Source organism: Thermobia domestica, chromosome 1 (genome assembly GCF_964235325.1).
Source record: "Thermobia domestica chromosome 1, izTheDome1.hap1.1, whole genome shotgun sequence".
NCBI classification, from domain to species: domain Eukaryota; kingdom Metazoa; phylum Arthropoda; class Insecta; order Zygentoma; family Lepismatidae; genus Thermobia; species Thermobia domestica.
Window position 1 is genome coordinate 334,883,978 of NC_137454.1, and position 25,461 is coordinate 334,909,438.

A 25,461-nucleotide genomic window follows, 5' to 3' on the forward strand; every position below is an offset into this window, starting at 1 on the left:
TGGTCAGGGGGGCACTAAGGCCAGTTCTTGTCCCGAGAGACAATTAGAGTATTTGAGTCGCTGAATTCGAACCCGTGACAGACAGATCTTATGATCACCAGTATATTTAATGTCTGAGGACGCTCAACCATACAGGTAGGCCAAATGCAATGGTGCAGCTTGTAATTTAAGTTTATAGAGTTATTTCAAAGATGAGGTGGTATCGTCAAAATGGCTATATAGGGTGTTCCATATAGAACGCCGAATTTGAAAATATTAAAAGAAAAAAGGTAAAGCTTTTGAAAAATGATTATATTCTAACATATATGTAATCACTCCATTTACTGTATGTATTAAATGCAGTGTCACGAATTTGTTTATCATCTCTGAGTATATTGCATTTATATACTCCACGAAATTATTGATAAGCCTCTTGCACATGTTTGTCCCGATGCTTCCAATCATGCGAGCGTATACATTGGCACCGACTACATGAGGGTAAAAGAGAGTGTACCTGAAAGACTTCATCTTTATAGGGGCCATCACAACCAAATAACTTGTCTCTGTAGGCACATTACCCCACTCCTCATGAAAAAACCTATCACTGAAGAAGGTACTGTACCAGGTAAATACTTTAAAAAAGACCATATCCAATTCATGAAAGAACTCCTAGCGTGGGTGTAGCTACATGTATTTGAGTACCGCCTAAGCTGCCCTTTCTCGTATCGTGCATTTGGTTTCGAAATACCTCATATCACATGATCACACTTTGAGTGTGTGTGCATTTCTCAGTCCGTCTTACCTGTGTCATTATTACTACAAACTGGTATATTTGTGATACTGCAGCGTCCTAAGCTTGTAACATTAGACAATATAAGTATGATTTATGTTTTCGTTTAATATGAAGATTTGAAATAGTGCCATTTGAAAAAACAATACAACTTTATGTTGAGTTGGTAACACTGGTAATTTGGTTGTATTGCTGAATATGTCAAACAATGTCTCCTTCTGGTATTTGCATAATACAAAATTTCATTGTTCCTTGTCTATACAAAGTGCGCCCATAAAGAAACCAAACTTTAAAAAAAAAAAAAAAAAACTTGAAAATTATTGTCGTGCTTTGACAACACTCGAAAGAGCTATATCTAAGCTTCTCGTAAGTACCTGTTTAAACAAACCGGTTTCATGTAGTTGGTATCTTGGATAAGTCTGTGAAAGATGCAGGTAACTGAGAACTGAGAGGTCGACGTACGAAACACGCGTATCGAAATAGATCAATGTTCTACATTAAATTTTGTTTCAAAATTGGCTGATTCTCTTACCGAAATGTAGCAGATGAAACGGACAATGTATGGTGATGCAGAATTATCAAGAACCCAAGCACAACAGGTACAACTGTTTCAAATGTGGACGAGAAAATGTTGAGGATGATTCAATGACGGAACCAAGGGCGCCGATTTCCCTGTAAATTGGGGGGCCCATTCAGATGCAGAAAGTATATATATATGAGGATTTTAAGACAATTGCATTCAAATTATGCCAAATATTATATATTCATAAATACAATAGGGGGAGCCCACATGAGCTTTGGGGGGGGGCAAGATCGACGCCCTTGGACGGAACGCCCTCAAAGGAGAACAATGTGTAGAAATTTCTTGCACTTCTGAGAACTAATACACGTGTAACCACAAAATAACTGTCAATCATGCTTCAGATAAGCAAAAAAAACGTGTAGATTAATTTCAATTGAGGGTTGAAAATGAGGAAAGCGTGTGCTCGTTATGCGCCTCGCATTTTGAGAGAATAGCAAAAAGAGAATAGCAAAGAATGATGTGAGTATAGTAGAGCGTCGATTATCCGAAGTAATTGGGGGACATGGGTGTTCGGAAACTGGTTTGTTCAGATAATCGAAATGTACTGTACTGTACTGTACTGTACTTCTACAGCCAGTGCCAAACCGACAGAAGTGTGCTGATTGTTGAAACACAGCGACTAGCGGCTTGGCCGGTCAGCAGCGCCTTATGAAGGCCCCATTACAAGCAATGTTCCGCCAGCGGTGGCTCAGTGCGGCGATTACTGTGGGAAACTTGGTTTGGGAGTGAGGGGGATGATGGACGGTAGGGTGGGAGAGTAACAGGTGCGAGCGAGTACACAGTTCGGTTAAGCGGTCGTTCGGTTGACCGACGTTCGGATAATCGACGCTCTACTGTAACTGATGACTACCAGGGTACATGACAACTTCTTAAAGTGGATCATGACGGGAAATGAAACCTCATGTTCGTAGTGTAACCCAGAAACAAAACATTACAAACATTTACTTCTGATGACTATCAACAGTGTTTCGAAGACTCGTAGAAACACTGGACAAGGTGCATCGCCTTCTTTGGTGGTCATTTTGAAGGAGATAAAAAAATATTTGAAGGTAAATGCTTGTTTTCTTTCGAAAAGAAATGTTTGGTTACTTCATAGACGCACCTTGTATATGTAGTGACCATGCAGCACTCAGAATTTATTGGGCCGTCGCATATATACGCATGCACACACACATAGAGAGAGATAAAGTGGCCATAATATGGCCCCAATGCAATTTGGAAATCTCGGAGCCGGTGTTCGTATGACTTGGCCTTCAGTTCCAAAAGAGTGTAGTTTGTTGACGTGCATAAGTGATTTCACCAATCTCCATGAGAAGAAGAAGAAAAAAGATCTTACTAAGCATTCCTTACAGACAGGGTGCGAATTGGCGGGGGGGATGCCAGGGATTTCCCCCTGACAAAAATCTTTCTCCCCCTGGAGAAGAAAAATTTTATCCCTGACAGGGATAATTTTTCCCCCTCTGGAGTATTTTTAAATGGACATGAAGATAGAAAAATGGAACAATTCTTACTTTGCGTAGCTAACCTAAATATTGAAAATTTATGACATCTCACATCTCAACTGTTTTGTACTTGCTCGTATATATATATATATATATATATATATATATATAATATGTGTGTGTGTGTGTGTGTGTGTGTGGGAGGACGGTGCGCATATGGGTGAAATTCATCCCCCCTGGGAAAATTTTTTAATTCGCACACTGCTTACAGATGACACTACAAAAAGAACACGTTGCTCAGTCATAAAATTCTCAATATTTGAAAATCAAAACAAACTAATCAAAACAATTAAAGTTACATTATTTGCAGTGACAACAGTAACAAGAGTAAGAACAGGTCTTCCAACATTGAAACAAACAAGTAATATATATATATATATATATATATATATATATATATATATATATATATATATATATATATATATATATATATATATATATTGCATTAGTCGTTCTCTACAAGCCTTCGTCTCATCTGTAAATTACTTGCACGACATCTCTTGGCATTAGGTAGGAGGCAGTGCAGCGAATGACAATGGCACGGTGGCTCAATGGTAGAGCACTTACCTCTGGCAAATGATGTGCCTGGTTCAATCCCCGGCCAAGTTAGTTTTTGATGGACAACACAATGTCCGTGGACTTTCTCCCGGGATACTCCCTTTTCTTCCCACATTCTCATTCCACCAAAAATTTTCCATTATCATGCACTTGCCTTAATCATCCGTCTCTGTTAGCCTACAGGGCATAATCGTGGGACGTTATACCGAAAGATTTTCCATCCTTTGCAGAAAACATAGTCACTGTATTCTCAATATTGCTTATAATTGTCTTTCAGTATCCTCCAGCCTGGGTGTCCTATGTGCCTCTATATCCATTACAACATTTTCTCTCTTTTTTGTTAATACAGTGCGTTCGAAATGTCTCCGTAATGGATTATGGCAAAGAGATCCATGGAAAAACTCCACTACAGTAAATGCTGAAAGTACTTTCCTTGCTTTGATCCTCCTACATACGTTTGCGATCACTCTTAAGTATAATTTGGTGATCAATAGATTGTATGTAATATGCGATAATGTCCTTCAGTTCTTGAGTAGTTTTTGGTCACGCCTGCGACTGTCTCTCACAACAAGAAATATGAATATGTGTATACTTGCCACCTGCACGAATAATAATAATAATAATAATAATAATAATAATAATAATAATAATAATAATAATAATAATAATAATAATAATAATAATAATAATAATAATAATAATAAAGCGTTGCTCTGTGGTTAACATTGTAATACACCAGTATCGCTCCATATTCGACAAAACTCGTACCAACCCTTGAGCATAACAAATGGACGTCTCTGTGTAGTTGAAAGTTAAAGCCTAACCTCATTTATGTTTGTATCGGACATTTGCATAACATAACAGACACAGACATACACAAGAAGAGAAACGTGTATCAATATTTTTCTGACGGTAACAAGTACCCACATCCACTACAGAGAAACTTCTTGAAATACTCTGTATTTGCATTACTGGTCCACAAATTTTCCCTGTCACTTTCTATTTTGGAATGTTCTCAAGCTTTGTTTTTGCTCATCAAAATCTGTCTCTACCCCCGTATTACAACAGGTCTAATTAGTGTTTAGTAAATCAGTACTTTTGATTGTTCTGGAAATCAATTTACTTTTTAGAAGACCCAGGGTCGCATATTAAGTTTTGTTTTCAATTCGTATTATATCTCTTGTGCAAATTTCGAATCTATTATTTTTATCTATGACGTTTCCCAGAAAGCTTTCTTTCTATAACTTCGAATCTTTAGTCCTTAACTATCTTCTTCTACTGAAGGATAAACACAACGGTTTCGTTAGATTTCTGATATTTAAAGAATTAAACTATATTTTATTTCAAGAAAATCCATTCGTGTTTACAAGAGTTATAAACATTTTTTTAAATAGGTACTTATTGTTTATTTACCCTGTATAATGTAACAATTTAAGCAATAAAGTAATAAAAACGTTTAAACTTGGCAACAGTGTGAACAAAGGCAGTAAGCCTTAGTAAATGAAAACTGATAGTTCCTTTGCAGACAATATACATATCTACACAGAGGAAGTAACTGTGTTTGTGTATCACTGATAATAGACGCTACTCTGTAAATAAACATGACATGTGTCTGTATAAGCATAGTTTTTCTATGTTCTATTACGCAATGCTCAGCAGATAGCACGCAACAAAATGTTTTTGAGTTTAAATTCTGCTTTTCGACGCTCAAAAGCAAAATTTTCAATTAAGGATTCGTAGTTTTTAGACAAATATAGTTTAATTTTGAAGTAATGAAAATATCTACGTAAATCAAGTATTAAGAATAAGCAGAACTTTAAAAGAAAAATATTCGCGAAAGGAAAGTAAATACAATGTAAGTTATACAGTATTCAACAGTGATAATTACAATATAGTAGGGTAATAAGTAAATTCCCATGGTAAACACTAGTGTCAATATAATTAAGGTATACCACTGAAATAGTAAATGGGAAGTAAAGCGAAGTTTTTTTTTTTTTTTTTAACGTTTTAATTTGTTGATTTCTTTTTCATATCTACTATATTTAAATGTCCATTAATTTGTAGAACTTAAAATTTTAATTCTGTGATATTATTTATGTATACTTAAAGAAATAAATTTCGTGTCACAGTGTGACACTATGCAAACTCAATCCTGAAACAGGAAGTAGCATATCTATAGCTTGCAGCTGCAGTAGACGGATAAAGGATTAGATGAAACTTTATTCTCGGGACGCTGGAGCATTTTCTCACTATTACAATTTTTTCCTCTATAGAGGTCAATACAGAAGTCGAAAGAGGGACACCATACTCCAGTGGTTAGAGCGCTGGACTCAAAAGCTCCCGTGGTTCCGGGTTCAATTCCCGACCAGTGCTTCCCAATTTTCAGCGTCCACCCGGCGTCGTGAGGCAAAGTGGGGAGTCAAGTGACTGGAAGACGTGACGACTCTCCCGCCGGTTAGTGACAGGGCGACGCAGCGCCCTGGCCACGTGCGCGTCGCTAGGCTGGGCGGCGGAGTTCAACCAGTCACCGACAGATGGTGTTGGAGTAGCTCAGGCCCTCTAATAGGCTGTTACGCTAAATGGTTTCGTTTGGTATAGAAATCGAAAGTGGTATACTAATGCCACATTCACTTGATCCCTAGTCTTCCGTTACAAGCGCTGCTATCGGCTGAAGGAATTCCACTCGCTTTCTCTCGCTTAGCAACAGCTGAACCCTTATTGGCTCAATGCGTGCGTGTGTGAGGGTGTGAGCTTTAGTTCGCATTTTTGCCACGGCTCAAGACACTTTGGCAGCACAAAATAGTCAATGATATATGGAGTATTGTTTCCATATATTCCAAAGCGGGACAAAAAGCCGACACACAAACATACACACACACTTTGATGCATACGTACACATAACATTAACATAATATAAAACAACAAAATTTACACACTTAACTACACTAAATAACATCCTTATCATAGGTATTCTACCATTATTGGCAGATCACTTGCCGCAACTGAGAAGCTTTTCCACGCTCCACGGTCTTCCATTAACTTCTTCATCTGTTTTGATATCATCCATCAAATTGTTGTCTCCTTCTTCCCTCCGGCTTTCCCCTGCCACCGTACTCTCTAATACGTCCCTCATGTTATATAGTTCTTAGCCAATGTCCCAACAAGTTCCTCTTTCTGTTCTCAACAATACCTAAAACTGTTCTTTTTTCCCCACCATTTCTAACACCGTCTCATTCGTTTTCCGCTCGACCCGATTAATTTTTCCATTCTTCTCCACATTCACATTACGAAAGCTTCCAGTCGTTTTACGTCATTTTTGAGTAATGTCCATGTTTCTGCCCCACACAATACAATACTTTATACGAAGCATTTTATGAGTCTTTTCCTCAACTCTTTGTTCAAGGTATAGGGCCGCAGAGGCTCAGTGGTAGAGCATTACCTCTGGTGCATGGGGTCCTTGGTTCGATTCTAGCTTGCGCTGTGTGGTGGACAAACACAATGTCTGTGGGTTTTCTCGGGGTTCTCTCGTTTCCTCCCACTTTCTTCATTCCACCATTTCTAGGGATACGCACGAGACGAGTCAAGACAAAATTTTCCTGACAAAATTCGAATCGAGACACAGCCCTTCCAATAGAAAAATATATATATTTTTCGAGTCGAGACCACTTTTACAGCACATTTTCGAGACGAGATAGTCTCAAATCTTGTCTCGTGCGCATCCCTAACCATCTCATTCTTTTCTAATCATCACCGTCTCCTTTAGTCTAGCTGACATAATCGTGGGACGTAAATATTTAAGATTTCATTTTTCTTTATTCAAGGTCTCACCAAATAGACTTTTCTTCCTCCAAAAATTAGTATGTTTTGATACGTATTTCCAAGCTCTGAACACATTTCGAAAATGCAGGAGGCAACTGTTTCCTCCAGGCAGGTGGCCATGGTAGTCGTATATTTCTATTAATTCTGTTTCCAGTAGAAAGATAAAGATTCAAATGGATTCTATTCCTACGACGTTGAACTCAATTTTAAGAGTCGCTTTTCGTTACCTATAACTATTCATTTTATACTAGTGATCACTCTTGAAGCCATAAATCGTAAATTTACATCTCTTCTGGTTTGAATAGAGAGATAAGGGTTGAGTTTAAACTTATTCTTGAGACACAGAATCCATATTAAAAAAAAACAGCTGTCTCTATCTCTTACCGTTTTCGTTCCATGGAGACCAATATCAAAACCGGGAAATGTTTGTAGATTTCTACAACTTCTGATTTGGGTTATTTTGAGTTTAATGTGATTTTCAGCTATATGAGACGGGACCTACTGATTAACGTGGAATCTGAACCACATGAACTCCCTCCGGGAATCGAACCCGGGTCTCCAACGCCAAAGGCGCGTACGCTAACCGCTTAGCCAAGAAGGAGCTCAACTTCTAGTTTAAATATAGGGTTTAAGGAAGGAGATGGAATTTATTTGTGGGACGCTGAATTGATTCTGAAAAACTGCTTCTCGTTCTCTCTTATTGTTTCTGCTCTGCTGATACCTGTCGTAAGCAAACGGATGGACGGACAGTGCCACTCTTTGATCTCCCTTACTTATCTATAGTATAGTTTGTAAATCTAAAGCTATCTATAGTATCTTGTAAAGTTTTGCTTGTGGTGATACATTTTCATTTACGCATACCTGAAATAAGCTTTCTCCCATTCCACTCAACGTGCAAGTGGTGTGTGTGTGTTTGTACATCTGCTGCACAACCATCTCGTAAAATTAATCCAATATTAATTAAACTTTTCTTTATAAGGCTTGGAAAATAAGTCTGTTGCTTTAGTTTCGAAAAGAATACTAGAGTATTAATTTCAAGCTGAATGTTTACATTATCAAATATGATAAAAAAGAATTTTCCCCGACAACTTTCGTAAAAGAAGCATAGTATTAGATTTTCATGCAACAATACCTCAACCTGTCTACATAGTGTAACATTCTAATATGAACATGAATCTCCTTCCCACTTCCTCACTATATATATAGCTACAGTCAGCGACAAAAGTTCTTTCCGTTCGAGGAAATTAATTTCAGAATGTAAATAACTTCAGAATGGAAGGACGATTTGAGTACAGTTTACCAGTAAATTAAAAAGAATGCAATTTTCTGTACGTTCCAGCCATACCACCGTTGTATGTTCCAGTTATATCACTGTTATTTCCAAAATAAATTTTACCAAACGCATAGAAGTTTTGTCGCTGAGTGTACATGTCCCTTTAGAGACGGGATGATTCAGACGGAATGATTTGCTATAGATAAATACAAAAACGTAGTATTTTAATATATAGATGTTGAGGTGAATTTGTGGCAAACTTGGAGAAGCGATAGATTATGTCAAATGGAAATATATATATATATATATATATATATATATATATATAAATCCATACCTGAGTACACCTCATTACGGCTATACAGGCTTTAGTTATCAGCATGCAATGGGTTTATCCACTTAGTTAGATTAAAGCAAAGCGCCTGCAATATCTGTCAACCCGCTATATGCAGCTCTTCTACTGGTTGCCTAGCACAAGGATATCAACGTTATCAATACCCTAGCGACAATGTTAATTTTATCGGCTCATCAAAATGGACCCTAAAACGCTCAATAGAAAAGTAACGACATGTTTTTGAAAATTTTAGTGAGAAATGGCAAATCATCACAAAACTTGGAACTGGCCAGCGGAAACGACATTTCTAGAACTTGTGGTTTCTGTAGCACTTTACTCGTAACACACAGATAATTAGAGCTTAATACATTTATTGACTAAAATAAAATAGTTTCAACAACTTAACGTTATCCTTATTAAAGACTCAGAAACTTGAGTGTCTGATAAAGACAACGCTAAGTTGCTGAAACTTTAAAATTTTATTCTACTTTTAATCACGGGTAAAAGTGAGGGGAATACAAGGGGGCGTCGTCAGCCATTTCCAAAAATATCTATGGCATCTCTCCACCTCCTAAATGTTACAATGGGCAAAGATAGGCAATGGGGGACGGCGTGACGTTATGCGCCCCCTACCTTTTGAGATCCACTTTTACTTCTGGTTTTAATAAATAAGTAGGCTATATTAGGCTCTGATCAGAAAGGATAGTTATTCATATTAGATGGCGTATATTTTCTTTGAGGCTTACCAATCATCTCTATAGCTTACGGTTGAAATTGGACAAGAATAAGATAACGAATTTTCACCACCTTAAAACAATATAACTTCCACAATAAATTTCCCTAGCTATATGGTTAATATATGCGCCTGTTACGCGGGGAGATCTGGGTTCGATTTCCGGAAGGGGCTCGTATGGTCCAGATCTCACGTTAAGCTGTAGGTACACGTCTCACATAGCCTCGCTCCTGAAAGAAATCATAAACCCTAACTAAACCAATCAACAAAATGTCCTTAGAAAAGTATACGATTTTCATGAAACCTAACGAGTGAGTTCCTTGAAACTTAAAAATTAATTCTGAATTGTTTGGGGATTAAAATAGATAAAAGAAGTCAATCAGTTGATCACACTGCAGAATCTTACTTTATCTGACAAACTGAGGGATTGAAAAAAAAATGGTTTCTAGCGCATTGAAGAGCATGGATACTTTTCAATTGTCAGTGGCTCAATAGTAAAGCGCACAATGGTGGAGCGCTCACCTCTAGTGTGTGGAGTCCCTGGTTCGATCCCAGTTAGCACCAATGAGGTTTGTAGTGAGCTAACATGTTGTGTGTGGCTTTTCTCGGGATTCTTTCGTTTCCTCCCACTTTCTTCAATCTACATTTCATTCGTTATCATCATCACCGTCTCCTTTAGCCTCGGTGCATAATCATGGGACGCTAAACTATAGAATCTTTATTTCATTTCAACTGTTCCGAATAATTGTGTTTGTTTCTCCGTTTTGTTGGTTAAAAACAAAAATATACCAAAACAAGGAATATTAGGTAACAAGGAAGCAAGGAACTAAAGAGTATTAGGAAAATCAGGTTTCGAAAAAAATAAGTAAGATTCGTACCTATAGTGCGAAGGGTTCCTGGTTCTATTCCGATTCGTGTGGGCTTGCAGAAGATAGCATCTCATCTCATTAATCCTTTCATGTTTTATTTGTATTTACTTTCGTGTACCCGAAGAATATATCAAAGAAAAATTCTTTTAACAATATTTCCACTAAACCCGCTTCAAGTAAGTCCGTAATTCTTATATCTGTTTTCACGAAAATGACCGTGATGTAAAGTGCGTTTTATTCGTATTTTTAAATATGAATATCAGGCTTTAAAGCAGGAAGAAAATCCTGTTTTTATTTGTACGTAATGTTGATTTAGAGCTTGTATGTTTATGCGTGCTTGCACAGCCCAACATGTTGTATTGGATAACGTAAAGCCTGCCTGGTGCTGTTCGCTTCACGCAACAGGTTGCTTGCATTTAGGTGATGCAGTGCTTCCATCTATCGATACCTATCATTGTAGAAACAAAGCTAGGTTTTGTATGTATACAGTAAAAAGAATTAGCATTAGAGCAAAATTGTATCTCGCAGAGTTAAAGAATGGATGTCGTAGCCAGAACAGTGAAATAGGAGAGGAGAGATCAATTTTATGGGCCTAAACTTGAGTTTTCTTACATTGTTGACTGTCATGCAGGCCGGTAGCCAGCCCAAAAATGTAGGGGGGGGGCGGCTGAAGTTAGGGGGGGCCCTATCCAAAAATATTATTGTTCATCACCATATTATAGTTCATTTGCAAGCCTACCGTGAAAATTTTAGGGGGGCCTGCAAAAATTTAGGGGGTGCCCTAGAACCCCCATGGATACGGGCCTGCTGTCATGCATGCCACTACATCTATGTAATATTCCGCGCTCGTGGGTTTTCTCGGGGTTTTCCCCGTTTCCTCCCACTTTCTTCATTCCACCATTTCACTCATCTCTCATCATCACCGTCTCCTTTAACCTAACTGGCATAACCGTGGGACGTAAAACTTAAAGATTTCATTTCATTTCTATGTAGTATTGAATGGGTATTATTCTGCATCCGAAAAGACGAACAGAACCTAAATTTTCAGAAAAATAAATGATAGAATTAAATGTTTTTATAAGAGAAGAGTACAGATGAAATGTAATATTAAATTTTCATGCTACATCAATCATTTCCCTATTAAACAAGTATACAGTGCCCGAAAAAGTATTTGTACAGTCTGTGTCCGAGGTTTCGTATAATTTCAACAGTACTATTCATATCAAGGATATAAAGTGGGTGATAAAATTACATGTATTAATGTATACATCTATGAAGATAATAATGAAGTGACTTCATATTCTCTTTGTAACAAAAAATGAAAACAAAATAATTTTAAAATTCTACGTGGAAAAAGTATTCGTACAGCCGACACATTCAAGAAAATAATAGTAATAATAACATCATTTTCAATTAATATTTTGTAGTATTCCTTTTAGCAGCTATTGTTGCCTGAAGTCTTTTGTAACTGAGAACGACTACGTTCGCTGTATTTTTAGGTGAAATATCGTCACATTCTTAAATAAAGCATTTGAGACAATTGCTTTGTTAGACATAACTCTGTAACTTATTTTTTTAGTCAAAAACTTCCCATAAATGCTCTATGGGAGTGATATTTGCTCACTATGTGTGAGTTTGAACTTGTTTGGATACATTATTTGTACCCACATTCTAATATTATTTGTGATATGTTTTCAGTCATTCCACGAAAAGTGGGAATTTCACGAGAAACGTACATATGAAATCTGAAGAATAATTCTATCTATACTGGAATTGATCATCCTTATATTGTATAAAAACAACTTATTTGTGCATTTGTTATATATTTGTTATATATTTATATATTTTTATATATTTTTATCTCTGAATGGAACTGTTCGCGCATTGTCAAAGTTTCATTCAAACATGATGAATTTGGAAAGCTTGTATCAATTTAGTAGACGAAGGAAAGTAACACATCTCTGGGAGGAACAAAAGAAGCACACTTGTAGTTTTCAAGAAAGCAATAAGTATTGTCAAGGCAGGTACTGTTTTAAACTTACGCAAGTTTTCATGAGTAACAGCACGATGTAACCTCCGTTACAACAAATATTGATAAAGTCATCTAATATGGAAAATAGGTGTGTTATTTGCACTAAACCTTCGGAGAGTAACAATGAAGACATACGAGTAACTAATGCCTCATTTACAATAACTGGTTTATAAATATAATATTTCTTTTTTAAAAGGTGTAACGGATGCTACATGTCTTGAATTGACACTGACACGATGTAACCTCCGTTACACAAAAGACTGACGTAAATTCATGTACAATCGAAACAATAGGTTTCTTAGTTACATAAAACCTTCACAACGTAATAATAAAGCCACACAAATTAATTCTGCACAAGAATTCTATGAATATGCTGTCAATTTGTCTGAAACTGTTAATGTGCTTTTAGTATCTCAAGCCGATGTTGAAGAAACGACTCGCCTCCTCCAGAACAAATGTTGGATGTTAGCTACTCATATGATTGGAATACGAAACTTCCATCACTTTGAGAAAATGGATGAAAATAATATTTCAGTTGGTCTTACCGCAACGTCCGTCTTAATCAAAATACATGTTTGTGCAAGGTCGATTCAGCAACCAGTCATACAAACATTATCTCAAAGGCGTTTCAAGTATAGTGATGTTTACACTGATGACGATTATGGTAGTAGTGGCACATTGTCTAGCATACAAACGTGCTATTCTGACCTTCCTGGGCCATCATTTGAAAAAAAAAAAAAAACTGTATTGGAATTCGAACTCTCATCACATAATATTAAGCCAGGAACTTACGTTCTAATTGATTTCAAGTGTGGTGCTAGAAGTAAAGTTGCCTATAAGTATGTAGGCATCCGTCAGACTGGATATGAAGATGATGAAGTTCGGGTGGCATTTCTAAAATTGTGTGACAGTGATGGTACATTGTTTCAACTTGATGAACATAATGAAAAGTATTTAGCTACGAGCAAATATATAATTTTTTTTTCCTCTTGCAAATCTGAAGATAATACGTAACAGGATACTGTACAAATTTTCGCATTCAGTTGATATATATGAAAAGTACCCGATCTTCTAGAAACAAACTTTAAAACTTGATGGAGGATATAATATTTATTTCTGTTAATTATTTTACACAAGTAAAAGTTTCATTTGTATTTTCTCCGTTACGTGAAGTTATTTTGTATCTTATGTTCTATAGTTTTTAATACTTTCCAACTTCACTGCACAATATTTTGTATTGCTCTCTTGAGTGGAAATCCTGAGCTTGGTATCATTTATAAATAGACTAGTTGTTTTATTTGTGTTATGTCTCTCTTTTCTTTACACCCACGATTTGGTTACACAGGTATTATATCTCGTCTTTCAAGTCTTTGTCTTGTTTGGTACTAGTATAAGACAAACATTCATTAAGATTTATATATGTTTATAGACTGCCTACAGTTGTATGTATTATGTAAATAATGATTGTAGTAACATAAACCGAGTCATGCATAGCCAAGACTGGAAGTCTACTAAAACTGTGCATATTAGAAAATATAAGCATTATATGAAACGAGACTTCAAGTTTAACGTGTAACCCGGAAGAAGCAACAGCGGGAATTGAACTTAAGTCACTACTATAAATCACAGAAGATCAAAATAAGCCCTCGGATCTCACCCACATACGATCAACTATATTTTCTGATGCTCCACTATTTCACTACAAAAGAGAGAGACTTTGTCTGTGGTTGGCATCCATGCTTTTGGTAGAGCATTTTTGAACTTCTAACAGAAACGTCCTTCAAACGGTTTGCACCGCTGGCAATTTGCCTCCGAAAGCAATGTGTGTGAGAATTTCTGGCGCCTCCCGTGTTTCTTTCCAAGAACTGCATCGTCTTTATCTCATGAAAGCATCTCGCTGTTCATTCAAGTAATATTTTCTAACATCACAAGAAGACTTCTTTTTTTCCTTATTTTTCTTAAGAGATATGACAAGCTTTAAAGTACGTAACACTACATATAGAATACTAAAATATATATATGTACTGGTTTCAGAATTACAATGTTTTTACTTTGTCACAAAAATGAACATAATATTTATACAATGTTCTTTATTGTCTTTTAGTTATAACACTTCTAAAATGAGAAAAATTTGTATGTAGATGAAACATACTTTTTCATTGTTTGCACAAAACTAGTGTAAATGTTGTTTCCGATTTATTACTCATCTAACTTAACGTGTAATGAAATTCAGATAAATAAATAAATTAAAATGAAGGGAAGAGGAACATGTTGAAATGCATCACAGGTGTTTGATGTAAACGTTAGTAGCTTGGCAAACATCCAGTTTAAAATCGCGTTGAAGTATATCATACATAATATGTGGTAAGTGTAGCACGTGGTCTCTAACCTTTGACAAATACTTTACCAGAAAAACTACACAGCACCACGCCAGCAAACATGGAGACAAACTACCTTTATTATCGCTGCAAATAAATGTTCAATCCATCTGTCTGGTAGTCAACCTAATTGTTCTTTCGCCGAAAAAAAAATGTGAGTGCGCCGTCCTGTTGGAAGATGAAACAGTAGATGTTCTGTTCCAGCCAAAGACGCCCATTTTGAATTTACTTTACTTGAGTTCCTGCTTGCCAATTTCAATGAGTCAAAGCTGGCTCAAGCTCGACCTTGTCCATCTTAATAGAAGTCGCAATTTTACGTATCTTCTTCAGTTTCAGCTCAGAAGCAATTGCAATTACTATAGCACTCCATGTATGAGTCTCCCGTGACGGTTTCCTCATCGGCAAAGACGAGCAGTGTTGCCACAGTCCTAGCTCTGAACTGGGCTGAAAAATAGTACCAAAGGGCCGAATTTTATACCAGTGTAATATACGGCTCTATAACACGAAACTGAAAGAGATCATGTTCTAAAACAACCCCCCTCTTCCAAGAGCACAAATCAACGTGTCGATATAGATCTATAAAACGCAGAAATGTTCGGGTATCTTTTATATTCGTCGATATGGCGTCACTAATAAACAACTTAGCCTTCTAAGCCAGAAATTATGTCAATGTATTTTTCGTGCTATTATCTTTTGGTGTAGAATCTTTGCAATGACATAAATTATACTTACTTGAGCACACGCTGGACTTCTTCAGAATATTCAACACTTGATTCAACATGTTTGTGTGGTTCTATTTTTTAAAAAAAGATTTAAAGATAATATTTCCACCACTCTGCTTCCTTCTCGTCTCCTTCATGCGTGGCGCGCATGCGCCCCCTATCGTCATTTGTATCCCAGTATAGTTCGAATTACGAATTTTCTACACAAAGTTCCTAAGTGTTAAGCGGTGTAACGCCACAGGATACAAGTTCAACAGCATTTTTAGAGTCCAACACACAGTATAAGTAACGGGAGATGCAGGTGAAATCTTACCGACACTTTAGAAAATGTGACAAGTATTTGTTAAATGTTGCTGAATTGGGTCCCAAGTAGCATTTTCGATTGGCAAATGGTTGGGTCAACCGACCATAGTTGGTTGGCCAACGGTGATTTTGGCGGTACTGCAAATCGTTATGCCAACAATTATTTACAACATTGGTCCAACAGAAGATTGTGCACAGTTGGCCAACCAACCAATGGACGACAGTGTGCCAACCATGGAGGAGTTGGACCAACGAAATTCCAACAAAATGCCAACGAGAAAATCACAGTTGGCCAACAATCGTTATCCTAAAATCTACCAACTATGGTGTGGTTGAGCCAATGGAATGCCAACAAAACACCAACGTGAAAAAACAGTTGGCCAACGATCGTTATCCTACGGAATGGCAACATTGTGACAACAAAATAGAACATCGTCTTTCGATGCGTTGCCGAAACAACGATGCACCTACGTTGAACCACTGTTTTATTTTCGCTTGTTGGCATCGATGGTTGATGGATTGTCGAATTTGCCGTTGGCATTTTGAGAGTGGCTTTGCCAACGATGCCTACAAATAGACAACGGTTGGCGCACAGTTTGACAACGAAAATGTTACTTGGGGTAGAATTGTACCAACTTTTTCACAAAAGGAGTTGAAAATGCCAGCGTGGTACCAACGAGCCGATGAATGACAAAAAGGGGTGAATTTGGTACAATTGTACCAAGTGTGGCAACACTAAAGACGAGTGCTCAACATTTTGTGTAACAGCAGGATTCGACTGCACGTGCTCAACAGTCGAACAACGACTAAACAGAGCGCATCACATCGAGTGACACCTGTGATACATTGTAAACATTTCATTTACGTTTCCACCTTCTTACCAACCTTATGTATCTCAATTACATTACAGTGAGTTATATGAACTTCATGGCCAAGTGGCTAGTGCTTTTGCATTTCACGAAGAAGCTTCTGATTCGATTCCTGGCGAAAATGTGATGTTTTAATCTTAAGTTAAACTGTAGATCCAGATCCCACAAGGCTTCGATGCGTGTTTTTTTTTTTTTTTTTTTTTTTGTGTGTGTGTGTGTGTGTAACGTAAGCAAACAAGAGGCTCCAAGTTCCGTTTAAATCGAATACATATAGGCTAACCAGTGGCGTAGCACACTTTTGCGCCCCCCCCGCAAAGTATAGAGAAGGGGCCCTAGTTGTAAAGCCGATAGAAGTAAGATTGAAGTTCTACTTCTTTAAACCTTTATTCATCACAAGGCTTCTGGGCCCCTATACGTCGGGGCCCCCCCGCACTGCGGGGGTTGCGGGGGCAGCTGCTACGTCACTGAGGCTAACACATTCTATCTACCAATTTCAGAAGGCAATTACAGAACAGTGGAAATTTGTAACAACTATGTTTTCTATGTAAGGTTGCACATTCGTATTCAATGCAGTATGTAGCGTACAACCTTCAATATGTCTTCAAAATAATGCCCGTAAAATGCATTCTTCTCATACGAATGAGAAGCATTATGTGCAGTGCAATTGTGGATATTTCACGTACAAATTGATGTCCAACTTCTCAATTTCTGATCGTGCGCAAGTTGAAGAGCAGATTCTTCAAAGTCCGAAGCTACTAACTCCGGGAAGAAGGATGGATAAGAATGAAAAAATCGGACGATTGAGTAATAATTCTCGGAATAGAACCACAAAAACTTATGCATACTTATGTGTACCATTACACCGTTCTTCATTGAACCAAATGATGTGCAACAAATTGTCATGCATAAAGTTTTGATAGGATATTTTATACAATTTCCTTTGGAATAAATTAGGTCTTTGCCATGATTTAAAGACATCAAGTTATCATGAAATACTCGCGATACCACGAAACTTGATCCTATGTGATTGTGAATAGTGTGCCCATGCGATCGGAGGACATTTTGAGATAATTTTCAAGTAGTATGCTGTACGTGAATGTCCTTGTCTCACAAATTTTGCAGAAGTTTCTTCTCGATTCGCAAACAATTATTTCTCGTCTCGTCTCGATTCTCGAAAAAAATTTCATTCCGTCTCATCTCGTTTCGTAAATTTATGTACACAATGTATGCCTAGATTCTTTCTTCTTAATTTTATCTAGAAGTTATCAGAACCCTTCCGTGTTATGAAAAGTCTATGTCATAACGACACTCAAACTATATTTATTATTGGAGTTTATTTAATATTTTGTAATGATTTGTGTATCTTTAAACGTTCTTTATTAAGTTCGTAGAATCACCTTGTCAATTTTTATACTAGAGCCTTTTTGTTTCAACTGTGCCCTTCCTGGCGCTGCTGTCGATAAGTGATTTCCCGTACCTCCCTCGAAAGAGGAGGGACAAGTTGTTGCAACCAAGATCTTTTAGTTGTTGGATGCGGAAACGTTGCCAGAATGAATTATTTCACGGACTTCACTGTCCTCTGTCTTGTTAGCCATTCTAAGTAGCCTACGATCTTCACTCATCAAGACCAAACGACTGAATGACAAACTGGCAACACAGAGGAGGACATAAACTTCTTTTCCGTAAGCAAAGAGAGGGTATCCTCCGTCAGCGGGTGACAGGGGTGGGACTGAAGTATACTTCGCATAGTTTCCGAGGGCACAGGTGGAATGGACAGGCTCTATGAATGATGTAACACTAAGACTGCGTTTGAAATCTAAGGCTTGGGTGGAATAGTGTTGTCTACAAGATTCGAGAAATTTCTCGTCCCGTCTCGAATTTAAAATTTTACTTCTTGTCTCGTTTTCGAGCAGAATGGATTGATTTAAATCAGTCTGATTTAAATCACGGCTTGAATCAAGCATTAAATCTCCTGATTTTTATAATAAAAATCGTTGATTAAAATCAAATTTCGAAATAAATTGATTTGAAGTGAAAATAACAACCAGATTGTATAACTACAAAGTATCAAATTTTAGACCAGTCGAATCATACTGGACTGAAGTCTAGGTCAACTTACATGCTAAGCTTCTAAAATATTATCTGACTCTCTAAGTTTTGAACCGGTAACAGGACAATCCTGCTTTTTTTCTCTTCGTAACATAGGGTTTGTAAATTGTTAGCTATTGCACCAGGGAAATCATTATTCGACATTCAAGACGAAAATGCTTTATTGTTCCCGTCTATCTGTCTGTTCCCAGATAATGTGGGCGATTTAGAAGTGTCCGATCCTCTCCCCGAAACTTGAAAATTTTGTACATTTTGCATAACTTCAGGCGAAATTTATAGGGATGCGCACGAGACAAGATTTGAGGCTGTAAAGGTGATGTCTCGACTCGAAAAACGTATATTTTTTCTATTGGAAGAGCTGTGTCTCGACTCGAATTTTCTCAGGAAAATCCTGTCTCGACTCGTGCGCATCCCTAGAAATTTATGTATTTTATATGGATTACATCACTGAAAAAAATAAATCATTTTGGCTTTGGCCCTCACTTGCTTTATGGTCTGCTGTGTTAGTTTTCGGGTTCTTTAACAATTAATTTTCTCTACTTTCGACATAATTATGATTGATGTTCTGACCAAAGCCCCTGATAAAGGTGAAGCTAGGTGGTTTGTCATTGCCAGTGCTTTCCATTGGGTAAAGATGTCCTGATGTAGAGACAAGGGATGATAATTGAATTCAGCTATATCTCAGGGAGCTAACGCCCCCTACGTTTTAGTGTCGACCTCCTGAGTTACATAAAAAGTTACATAAGTTAAAGTGTGTGTGTGTGTATGTATGAAGTAACAGTGTTCGAGCTCTCCTTGAACCTTATTAGTGCCCCGTGAACCTATTAGTGCCCCCTGACTATAAAATTTGAATTATAGTGCCTAGGAACCTATAGTTTAATGTAGATTTCCAACCATTTTAGTACGTACCGGGGTTCGAAACTGGAATCCTCTTGATACAAGGTGTTGAGCTTAACCATTTCTCCACCGGGAAAATCACTATTCGACACTGAAGACGAAAATTCTTGTGTGTGAGCGTCTGTTCTCCCAGATAATAATAGTGGCGTATTTACGGAATTCCGATTCTCTCTCCGAAAGTGAAATTCACATATTTTATATGTATTCGTAGCGCAAGCTAGTTCTGGGCAGCCCAATTTTTTTAAAAAATACGACTCTGCCAAATATCAATAACTTTTGTAAAAAAAAAAAAAAAAAAAAAAAAAAAGTGCAATGCTGATAAAAATTATTGTGCTTTTTCCTTAATGATTAAGAAACATTGTTTGCGATTGGAGTAGGTTATCGATTGGAGATTGATTCAAAATTCATTCCCAATACTTTAACTTAAATTGCATCATTCATATTTAATACTGATTACTAATAATTTTTTTTTCAGTTCGAAACTTGTATTATTCGAGAAGAAAGATGTGATTTTAATTTAAAAAATCAATTTAAATAAAACAAATCAACAAAAATGATTTTTTTTAAAAAAATCATTTTTTCACGCTGTTTTCGAGACAAGACAAGAAATCTCTCATCTTGCGGGCAGCACTACGTGTAATCCTCTTTACTTTACATGAAAACTTTGATGGACACCTCGCTCCAAAGAGATTTAACTATGTTTCATAAAATATTAGGTTAACTTACTTTTAAAATTTATGATATTCTATATTTCTCTGCATTGTTCACGAGAAGTGAAAAGAAAGTGAGCGTAGTGATATATCTAGTTGAAGTAGGGGTGCAAAGGGTTCTTATTTATATGGGGAAAAATAAATTTACCAATTTCCTTGGACGAACCCCCTAAAATGGCTCCATATGGGATTAAATTAAGCCAGGAGAAAAATTAGATCCATTGAATAATTTTAAATGGTGCCTCAAGCGGCCTAAAGTTTTGAATCGATTACAATACATAGATATGGGGAGGATCTGGAATAAAATCTTGTAATTTAGAAACAGCTTAAGGGAATAGGGAGATATCTTGGATAATTGAACTAGAGGAAGAGCAATCTACTCTTATATAGCATTGTCATGGTGGCCATCTTGAAGTCCGCCATCTTGAATTCAGGTCAAAATTTTCAAATAGGAAGAGGGTCATGTGACATATCATTTTGAGGTGGCGTTTTCTCAGAAGCACAAATCTGGTATTATTTTCAAGCTACCAATAATCATGTAAGAGTGTGAAAAACGAAATGCTTCGATGTAATTTTATTGTAGTTATGGACCACAGATTTGTAAGAATTTTGGAAGTATTTTACATAAACTGGAAACAAACTGCTAGAGAAAGTTAAATCTTTGTTTCCTCATGAACTACAAATAAGTTTTTCCACCAAGATGATTCATAGACCATTATCAGGAAAAAGAAAAAATGTAACTTGGAAGAAATTTAAATATTCCTTATTTATGTAGTACTATAGCTTTGTGGTAAGTTTTCAATCTTGAGTTGAGTTGAGTTGATTCTGCGTTTAACGTCCTGTTCAGCAGCGAGGCTATATGAGACGTGGACCTACTGATTAACGTGGAATCCGAACCACATGAGCTCCCGCCGGGAATCGAACCCGGGTCTCCCACGCCAAAGGCGCGTACGCTAACCGCTTAGCCACAAGTTTTCAATCTTATATGCTACACAGTTCGTTTTTGTCACATCTAGGAAAAGATTATCTATGAGCCTTCACTATCTGCAAAAGAAACTGTTTCTGATCCTCATTTTTCGTAAAAACGATGTTGTAATCTGTTAGTTTCACTCCCCTTGCTGCTGCATCGTTTATTACGGAGATGAATTTAACTATTGTCTTTCCTTAAAGATAGTCATTGTTATTTGACCATGAAATCGGATCACCTCAAGAAACCCTTTGGGTATTTTAAATCTCACGAGAAAAAATTGTTTGTTGAATAAAAATCACTGATTTCTCTTTTCGCAAGAATTTTTATGGTATCACCTCTTGCGTCAAGCCTCTTTGCTGTTTCACGGTTTCTCCTTACAGTTTTAATTCTTCCAACCAATTTTTGTTTTTCCACTATGTTAACTTCATCATCATAAAAAAAAAAAAAAAAACAATGCTATGTATTCCTCCTTCAAGTACCAGAGATGCCGAAAAAATTAGAAAGAGCCACTTCAGATAATTCATTATCTATTTGTCTATAACTGTAAAAAGCTTTCAAAAATTGCAGGTCTTGTAATGGTGAATGGGATACTTGATCACATTTAAATCAAGCTTGGACATATAGTCGTATCAGAAAAATTCATGCTCTCCGAAGACCCGTTTCTATTTGCTTCGTTAAACGAAAATGTTGGCGAAAGAGAAATATTTTTAAACAGTATATTGCTTTTCCCATCTACCTTGCATGGTGAATTGCTCCAGGCAAAAGAAAGAAAACTCTTCAAGAAGGTATGCCATCCAAGAATATGATGGTCAGTTCTAAAAATTCTCTGCAATCTTCTCTGCGGTGTCCTGCTTTTACAAGTTTGATAGCAAAATTCAATACTTCATTTCTTACATTTGAAATGTTGTTCCTCACGTCATCATCATCATCAATTCTGGAATAAAGTTAGTACAATCTATTTTAGACCAATCGTTCTGAAAATGCTTAAATAGTGGTACGTCCGGTCCAGATGCAAACGAAACACAAAACTTGTCAAATATACATTTTAAAACCAATTCATAAATGTTGTGTTTACAAGGAAGGTATAGAAGATCATTTTGGAGCATCTGCTCTAACAGAATGCAAGCACCGTTCACATGACATATATTGCAGGGAATAGTGTGACAACAAACTGCCTGCACGAACTTTACTAAGTTCCATTCTTCAAGCTAATGAACTGTAGTAGAAACAATATGTTCGTTCTCCTCTTGATGATGACAAACTGAGAACACCAATTAGCCTCTCATGACCATCTTCTGTAATAATTATTGATAATCTGTCAATAGTCTCTTTACCAATCAAATCTGGCAGTAGTTGTCCGTCCCATTGCACAACTAACACACTTGATGCACTCCGAAATTGTTTTTGTGATCTTATGCAACTCCGCTACGGATTTTCTCTCAGCATCGATGCATATTTATTACTAGTTCTTCTACATTATAACCTAATGTTTCTGCCGTCGCTGTCAGAATATGTATTCTTGTTCTATCAGTGGCCTTGTATCGATCAAGAGCAGCAACCTGTCTTGAAGTAATAAAATTAGTTTTTCCCCTTTTAAATCTCTTGCAGGGTCCGGGTGCACACAGGCATATATTTACATCTCTAACATTCTCAACTGGGTTTTCCTCTTCATTTCTTGAAATGCTTACCTCCATGTATTTTGGTGTATAAAATCAAACAAGTCATTTTCAGAAGTGCATTTTTCTTTTGCGTTCCTCTTTCTAATGAAGCCGTGCATATCCCTCTTGTTCTTTTTGAGCCAAATTCATGTCTTTACATTTAGTCGTGTAAGAGTTATTACCTGTGAAAAAGAGAAATCTTTTCACAGGTAATAATTCTTAAACGACTAAAACTATCTTTAAAATAGTGCCAGATTTGTGCTTCTGGTGAAACGCCACCTCAAAACGATATGTCACGTGACCCTCTTCCTATTTAAAAAAATTAATCTGAATCCAAGATGGCGGACTTCAAGATGGCCGCTGTGACAATACTATACAACATTAGGAGTGTTTCTTTCTCTATTTCCATTATCCAGGTTATCTTTGCGTTCCCTTAAGCCGTTTCTAAATTACAAGAGTTTATTCCAGATTTTTTTCCCTATACTATGTATTGTAATCGGATTCAAAACTTTAGGTCTCTTGAGGCACCATTTAATATTATTCAATGGATCTAATTTTTCTCCTGGCTTAATTTGATCCCATACGGAACCATTTTAGGGGGTTCGTCCAAAGAAATTCAGAAATCAAAAATTAAGGACCACCCTACGGCACACTCATGGAAAGGGGCATCCACTGGGTTCGTACCCCCCCCCCAAAAATACTTCCTAATTCAACATAAATTTGTATACTTTTTCAACAAAACTATACTTGTTTAACAGAGAAATGATTGATGTAGCATGAAAATTCGATGTTACATTTCATCCGTATTATTTTTCTTATAAAAACAATCTAGTTCTATCATTTTCTCCTGAAATTATAAATGTGAGTATTTTTACAATTACTTATTGTCTTTTCGGGTGCAGAATAACACCCGTTCAGGATGTAGTATTAAACTCCTCCAAGGCTTGGAACCCTCTGAACAAAAAATTCTGGATGCGTGCCTGAGTTGAAGTAACAAAATCTAGCAAGACTTCCTTTACGAGCAGTCACACTTCTCAGATCTCTCTCGATGCATTTTTCTTTTTTCTTTCTTTCTTTCTTTCTTTTCTTTTCTTTTCTTTTCTTTCTTTCTTTCTTTTTTTTTAACTTTCTGTTTACTCACGGCGCGGGAATTGAAAAGGGCGTTTTCCCAACAGGTGGCTTCTTTGTGTGCATAAGTATGTGTGTGTGGACTCTTCTTGATCTCTGAACGCCATGAATCGCTTCCTCGCTTTATCTTGCGACAGAAGGTGGTCGACCTTTACGAAACCTAATTTCCATCCCCACGCTAACTGCTTTGCTAATGAAGCAATAATTAGGCATTTACACAAGCGGGGAATGTGTGCTGGGCTCACTCACTTTTCAGAAGATACCTAAAAAGGATGGCAGTGACTCTTAACAAATGATCTCAACTTTGGAAACACAAAAAAACATACAAATGAAATGACCCTATAAAAACAACAAAAAGATGCATAGTCGTAACTAGAAGCATATGCCTCCTCCTCTAGAACACTGTTGCCACCCTCGAATACCGTTGGATCACAGGTAAAGTTGTTTAAGTTCTCAGAAATAAGGGGTCATGCACCCAGCAAAATATCCTAGTTACGTCAATGAAAAGAAGGATCCGGAAGTTAGAGCAGAATTTTGGTACATCTCGTTATTTTAAAGAATCGTTCTATTACTGGTTACATAAAAATTTACTATCGAAATAATATCAAGATGATTGTATTGCCTGAAATACAAGAGTGCTAAAAAGTAATGGTAATATTGTTTAATTCGTACTAGACTTTATGTACAGAAGAACACCTGTTACATTCCTTCAACGTAATCGCCTTCCATCTATATTATCTTCTACCACAGGTTTAGAAGGCGTCGTACACCGTCAGCGCGTCCATCTTTGTCGATGTCTTCAGAGACTATCATATGGCAAGGCCATAGTGCCATAGTGCATCCCACGAAGTGGTTCCTTCATTTTGGCGAAAATGTCATAATCGCAGTCGCGTATACCAAATTAATACGGGGGATGTTACAATATCTCCCAGTACACCCGACGCAGCAGCCACATCACAGTGTTAGCCATGTGACACCGTTCATTGTCATGAAGGATGATGGGAATCCACGTCCGAATGTTGCTTTCTCCAGAGAGCAGGACGAAGATGTTGCGCAAGTAGTTGCAACCCTTGACCTTTGTGCTCTTGATGTATAATATGGTCCAGGATGATCCCATGGATATCGTAACCTATGATGAACATCACTTTCATACCAATACCGGTACCATTTGCAGAGTACACGTTCTCTGGGCGAATAAAACTATAATTTTTTATTCATTGATTGCTACTTCAACAGTGGTTC

At 37.0% G+C, this 25,461-nt stretch overlaps 1 protein-coding gene across 1 annotated transcript in view; it reads right to left on the reverse strand.

The window, feature by feature from the left end:
* Dys (Dystrophin) overlaps positions 1–25,461 on the reverse strand; it is a 1,830,839-nt gene that overhangs the window by 1,660,632 nt on the left and 144,746 nt on the right. The window lies entirely within an intron of this gene.